Raw genomic sequence first — 5,139 nt, 5'->3', positions numbered from 1 at the left:
ATCAGACTGCTGCCCTATGTACATAGAGTCATTGAACACTGGTCACTTTAATAATGTTTGCATACTGTTTTACACACTTTATATACTGTATTCTAGTCATGGCTGATCCTATATAACTACTAATATGCACTTTTTCTATGCATATACTGTCCATGCTGTCTATACACACCATTCACATAAATACAGTGGGGCAAAAAAGTATTTAGTCAGCCACCAATTGTGCAAGTTCTCCCACTTACAAAGATGAGAGAGGCCTGTAATTTTCATCATAGGTACACTTCAACTATGACAGACAAAATGAGAAAAAAAATCCAGAAAATCACATTGTAGGATTTTTAATGAATTTATTTGCAAATTATGGTGGCCGTTCTTAGACAATCCCGCAGATGAAGAAGCCGGATATGGAGGTCCTGTGCTGGCGTAGTTACACATGGTCCGCGGTTGTGAGGCCTGTTGGACGTACTGCCAATTACTCTAAAACGGCGTTGGAGGCGTATTATGGTGGATAAATTAACATTCATGCAGTCAGCATGCCAATTGCTTGCTCCCTCAACTTGAGATATCTGTGGCATTGTGTTTTGTGACAAAACTGCACGTTTTAGTGACTTTTTATTGTCCCCACCACAAGGTGCACTTGTGCAATGGTTATGCTGTTTAATCAGCGTCTTGATATGCCACAGCTGTGAGGTGGATGGACTATCTTGTAAAAGGATTAATGCTCACTAACAGGGATGTAAACACATTTGTGCACACAATGAGAGAAATACGCTTTTTTGCGCGTATTGAAAGTTTCTGGGATTTCAGGATCTTCTATTTTACCTCACATGGGACTAACACTTTACATGTTGCGTTCATATTTTTGTTCAGTATATGTTTGAAATTCACTGCTCGAATGACAATTTATCTGTAAGATCCCTATGTGTGGGGTACAGAGATGAGGTAGTCTTTAATGTTGAACACTATTATTGCACACAAAGCGAGTCGACGCAATGTTACATTTTTACTCCTGCATTTATTTAGGCTCGCCATATCAACTGGGTTGAATACTTATTGACTCAAGACATTTCAGCTTTTACATTTATTTTATTTTTATTCAAAAAACATAATTCCACTTTGGCATTTTAGGTATTATGTGTAGGCCAGTGACGCCAAATGTTAATGATACGTTTTAAATTCTGGCTGTAACACAACAAAATGTGGAAAAGGTGAAGGAGTGTGACTACTTTCTGAAGATTCTGTAATACAGCTTTTCTTAGATCATTAACATTGGCATAATAATAGCCTTTATTTACTTTATCAAAGAAGTGGTTTGTAGACGTGCGTATTCTGTGTGTCATCAATGGTTGTCTGCGTATGAGCATACATAGGGGTGTGTGTCATTGGAAAAAAATAACCTTGTACGTTTGTGGTTTCGTCTTTCCTCTGGAAAATCAGCTTGATGAAAACAAAATGTATTTATCACAGTGATTATGTAATAGATTCATTTACATGATGTATTGCAATCGATTTCAATTGATACATTAAACCGGTCCAGGGGTGTAATCATTACAATAACGTTTCTATGAACCGGACATTCCAAAGTGACTATACTGATTCTTCCACAGCAGCATATCAGGAACTGGCAGCAAATGTTACCACAGAGGTAATTAGCTCATCTTTGAACAACATTGTGTCACTAACATTGTGTCACTGCTGAAATGATAGATTTAAATGATTGATACTCTTTTTTTTTCACAGGTGAATCATGGTTACAAAATAATTTACCCTTTAACGTAGGATTACGTTTTGACATCAAAGCCTGGATTGTTTGCCGTACATACAAAAGAAACAAATGATTGGACCTCAAATAGATCCTTTAGATAATTCAGAATAATTTATTTAGCAATGTTATCGTTTTTCCCGCACAATCAATCATGTAATCGGTCAAATTTGCGTGTACATGAATCCATTGAATGTGATTCCTTTAAATAGCAAGTAACATGATTTCCTTACCGGTATCCTGTGGGCGAGGGGAGACTACTTTCAGGAAAAGGAGCCTCCTGATTAAAATGAAATATCCCTAACTAATAATTAAATGCCCTTAGCTGTATGTCAATCAATGACATTTATTTATGAAGCCCTTTTTAAATCAGCAGATGTTTCAAAGTGCTTATCCAGAAACCCAGACTAAAACTACGAACGGCAAGCAATGCAGATGTAGAAGCACGGTGGCTAGAAAAAAAACTCCCTGGAAAGGTTGGAATCTAGGAAGAAACCTAGAGAGGAACCAGGCTCTGAGGTGTGGCCAGTCCTCTTCTGGCTGTGCCGGGAGAAGATTGCTGTAATATATTTCGCAGTACTATTTTCCTGACTGTAAAAACATATTACAGCATCCCTGCTGTAAATGTACAGGGATGCTGTAAAGTTTTAAAGTAAGGAAAATAGTACTGTGAAATATATTACACCATCTCTGCTGTAAAGAAGAAAAAAAAATTACAGTACAAAGCTGGCAAATATGGTGCCGGGATAAATGCTGTACATTTACAGTGAAATTCTCCCTGAAATCTAAAGAAAGAAAAACAATCGATTTGTACATCAAAATTCAAAAGGCACTCGCACATCTGAGCCATCTTTTTTGCAGGTGCCTGGCAACAGTTGAATAATATGAAAGACAAGAAGGAACCCGCACACTGCTCTTGATAGTATCACTGCTCTTTAATAATAAGCTATAGGTATCGGCCTCACGGCCTTCGCCAAAGCTTTGACAGTGATACTATCAAGAGCAGTGTGCAGGGTTCTTCCGTTTTCTCAATACATTTGTACATAAAATACCTTTATTAAAATTGATAACAACATTAACAACAAATTAACAACAGAATTGACAATAGAAGCAACAGTAGTTAGCACAAGTGTAACCAAATGAGAGCATCATTAACAACACTAATCTAAAAACTATATCGTGTGCCTCTGTGTGGGGGAGAAAGGACAAAGAAGGAGCTTGAAGTTAAAATTGATCTATGATCAGGGGCAACTATTCGGGGTAAGGGGGTACAGAGGCGGTGAAACACACAACGAGACAGTTTGGACAGGAACGTCAGCGCAGCATCAGATGTTCCTCTGTAATAATCTTCCTCGGTTGTGATTTGCTAGCTCTTCTCACCCTTAATTAAGACAAGCATAGAAAAGGAAAGAATGGAATGAGAGACAGACAGTACCAGGGCTGTTACTCTGTGGGTAAAAACGACAGGTGACAAGGGAGATGTCAAGCTGGTGTCGTGTGTGTGTGTGTGTGTGTGTGTGTGTGTGTGTGTGTGTGTGTGTGTGTGTGTACTTAACTCACTAGAAGTCTTCATTCAAACTCTGTGAGCTCTTGGAAGAATGGGGCAATGGAGAGGTTGAGAAAAGCTGGCTTCCTTTGGGCCACTTTGTTCCATCTTCAGGGTTCATCATCTTGGGTCGATTCCAACCTACAGCATATATCCAATATAGTTTGTGAAATCAATTGAGGCATTGAACAAATACAAATAAGACAGCTAGATACACCTACTTCGAACCACTTGCTAACTAACAAAACATTGCTACACAACCGCAGATTATTTGACCAGACTCACAAATTGTCTATTTTCTTTCCCGTGCCACCGAATGTTTGCATACTACTGGTAAAGTGAACAGGTTTACTAATGCTGTTACCTTATATGGAACAATGTTGTTTAAATTAAACACATGGCAAGCGGGGAGAGGGTATACGGACACTCCTGGCCTGCAAAACCGATGACATATGTCGCTCAGCTGAGAGCCACGTGAACTAATCGCACAGGGTTGAGGACACCGTGTCCCGGTGTTGCTGCTGTTCATGCTCTCCCCATTAAATAGTAGACTATATCACGGTGACATCTTAATGGCTACCAATATTACTTATTTATTGTGTAGGCTGCCATCTTACTTGAAATATGATCATGGGAGAGAAAAAAAAAATTGGCCACGTTCCTAGCTACCGCCGGCGACACTGTGATAGGCTACAGCTGCCAACTGAACAACAGGTCAGCAGGCAGCTCAATACAACACTGGTACACTGGTCATTCGCGCGTGGTTTACTGGTATGTGTAAAATGCTGCCTGTCAACCTGGGGGAAAAAAACATTGCGCCGGTAATTTACAGTGAGCTCCAAAATTATTGGGACAGTGACACATTTGTTGTTTTGGCTCTGTACTCCAGCACATTGGAATTTAAATGATACAATGACTATGAGGTTAAAGTGCAGACTGTCAGCTTAATTTGAGGGAATGTTCCATATCGGGTGAACCGTTTAGAAATTACAATACTTTCTTTACATACAGTAGTACCCTCATTTTAGGGGACCAAAAGTATTTGGAAAAATTCACTTATATGTCCATTAATGTAGTCAAAACTTTAGTGTTTGGTCCCATATTCATGGCACACAATTATTACATCAAGCTTGTGACTCTATAAACTTGTTGGATGCATTTGCTGTTTGTTTTGGTTGTGTTTCAGATTATGTTGTGCCCAATTGAAATGAATGTTAAATCATGTACTGTGACATTTTGGAGTCCCTTTTTATTGTAAATAAGAATATAATATGTTTCTAAACACTACATTAATTTGGATGCTACCATGATTATGGATAGTCCTGAATGAATTGTGAATAATGATGAGTGAGAACGTTTCAGACGCACAAATCTCATACACCCTCAGAAATGCTAACCTCCCCTGTTATTGCATGGTGAGAGGTTAGCATGTCTTGGGGTTATGATATGAAATTCTGGACTCACTCATCTGGTTAAGAAAAGTGTGAATTGTCCATCTGTGGATGTTAGACGGATGCTCATACTGTTGATAAACTGCATGCTAAGATTACGGTTAGGGTTAGGTTTAGAATAAGGGTTATGGTAAGGGTTATGGTTAGGGCAAGGGCTAAGATTAGGGTTAGGGTTAGGGTAAAGGTTATGGTTAGGGCTAGTTGAAATGCTAATGAGTCTGTATAGCACCTACAGATGGACTATCCAAATGAAGTGTTACCCAGTACGGTCAGAGACATCTACACATCCAGAGCTTTCAGATCATATCAGTAGCAAAAAAGGCTTTGAGAAGAAGTCAAACGTCAAAGAATCACAAGTACTGCAATTCACACACCACATACCA

General features: G+C 39.0%; 1 long non-coding RNA gene across 2 annotated transcripts; it reads right to left on the bottom strand.

The window, feature by feature from the left end:
• Positions 1-2,199: 2,199 nt before the first annotated feature.
• LOC110497473 (uncharacterized) lies at positions 2,200-3,924 on the bottom strand. 2 transcript variants are annotated; one of them, XR_016488864.1, is made up of 3 exons: positions 3,670-3,924; positions 3,320-3,446; positions 2,200-3,140 (listed from the first exon to the last, which is right to left on the bottom strand). It is a non-coding gene; the product is annotated as an uncharacterized LOC110497473 (long non-coding RNA). The 2 variants fall into 2 exon arrangements; XR_005037677.2 differs by lacking the exon at positions 3,670-3,924 and adding an exon at positions 3,591-3,646.
• Positions 3,925-5,139: the final 1,215 nt, after the last annotated feature.

Source organism: Oncorhynchus mykiss, chromosome 19 (genome assembly GCF_057628025.1).
Source record: "Oncorhynchus mykiss isolate SJ-2025 chromosome 19, ASM5762802v1, whole genome shotgun sequence".
In the NCBI taxonomy this organism is placed as follows: Eukaryota; Metazoa; Chordata; class Actinopteri; order Salmoniformes; family Salmonidae; genus Oncorhynchus; species Oncorhynchus mykiss.
The sequence above is the reverse complement of the archived record's forward strand: the minus strand, read 5'-3'. Positions and strand labels throughout refer to the sequence as shown.